The following is a 1,867-nucleotide window of genomic DNA, read 5'->3' on the forward strand; positions in this document are numbered from 1 at the left end:
AGCCATACTGCCACCTGTTGGAAGCTCAGCGACAGCTCAGCTCAAGCGCAGTGTCACTGACCCATGTGGGAATTGAACCGACCGCCCTGTTGCTCAGAGCTCACGCTCTTGAGCCAACTCTGAACCAACTGAGCCACTCGGCCAGCCTTCTGAGCTGAGTTTTGATGGTTTTCCTGATAAGGGGAAAAGCATTCCAACTACAGTAATAACTTGGTTTGTGAGCATAATTTGTTCTGGAAACAAACTACTCGTATTGCAAGACATCACTCGTTTACACTCGTTAAAATGTATTAGAAATGTTTGCTTGTCTTGCGGAACACTCGCAAAACATGTTCGTTGCTCACAATCCTCGGTTTTACTGTAGTGGGGACAGACTATGCCAAGCCACTGAAACTTTCTGAAATGCTGCAAGGGTCCTGAGCATCAGTGTTTTAAAAGTCCTGGTGGGTATTTGCCCTATGAAAACAATTCCTTAATCTACAAAACGTGCCTTCACATTTTAAAAGGGGATGAAAATATGTGTTAGTATAAACTTTGACAATGTTATCTTTTAAAGAATCTACAGGATTGTGCACCATTCATCCCTGCTCCGCCTCTCATTCCTTCCCAGGTCAAATAAACAGCATTTGCTTTTGGCAAATTCCAAAGTTTCATTTTTTTCTCAGGCCCCTTTATCATTCCCCAATCTCTTTTCATAGGGTGACCACGATAAAACCAAAATATAATGCTAAAAGCATTCCCATTCTTAAAAAACCCCAAACCCTTAATAAATTGCTTTGTACCTTTATGATTTTGATTATTCATCATGGGCTAATGATACCTGCTGGAAAAGTGAACTCCCCATCTGTGGCTTTAAAGCCTAACCCAGGTTGCAGCTTTGAGGGGATTCTGAGGGGACCTCCTTAATAATCCTGATACTGTCACGGAGGAGTGAGATGGTCAGATTCGAGTTGGGGTCTCCATCACCCGAGCAGTGAGACCGTTTTGTGAGTCAGCTGATAAAGCAGGTGGCCAGGAATGCGGGAAACGTCCTCACATTCTCACTAGCTCTGAAGGGCAGGACAGATTGGCACAACTCTATGCAGTGGGCAGGAAATAGGGGGTGTCACGTAAAAGTCCTGTGCATGGGGACTTAGCCTAACTCATAGCCACCAGCTGAGTGGGTTTGCGTAGGTGACAGTTAGTGTGCCCTTCCCCTTGTCAGGCGCTGTTCTAAGCGTGCTGCTTCTCACAACAGCTCAGTGAGGTGGGATGTGCTATCGTCCCCTGTGTCAGGATTCTCCAGAGAGACTGAACCAATAGGATATATATATATATATATATATATACATATATATATATATATATGGAATTGATTTACACAGCTATGGGGGTTGGCAAGTCTATAGTCCATGGGGCAAGCCAGCAAGTTTGGGCAAGAGCTGATGCTGGAGGCAGAATTTCTTCTTTCTCTGGGAAACCTCGGTTGTGGTTCTTAAGGCCTTTCAACTGATCTGATGAAACCCACCGATATTATTGAAGGTAATCTCCCTTGTTTAAAGTCAACTGACTGTAGCTGTTAACCACTTCAAAACATCTTAACAGCAACACCTAGATCATTAGCATTTCATTAAATAACTGGGTTCTATACCCTAGCCAAGTGGACACATAAAAGTAACCCTCACACCCCCTTAGAAAGTGGAGGAAACTGAGGCAGAAGGTTAAGAATGCCCCAGGTCTGGGCTGGGATGCGGCAGAGTCAGAATTCCAGCCCAGGCTCCACAGCCGTGCCCTTTCTGTCTGTGCTGCTCCGTGGCCTCACTGGCTGCAATTTCCAGATGTACAGATGAGGCTAAGCATGCCTGCCTCTTTCTACTCACAGGATTCC

Source organism: Hipposideros armiger, unplaced genomic scaffold (genome assembly GCF_001890085.2).
Source record: "Hipposideros armiger isolate ML-2016 unplaced genomic scaffold, ASM189008v1 scaffold_809, whole genome shotgun sequence".
Classification (NCBI taxonomy): Eukaryota; Metazoa; Chordata; class Mammalia; order Chiroptera; family Hipposideridae; genus Hipposideros; species Hipposideros armiger.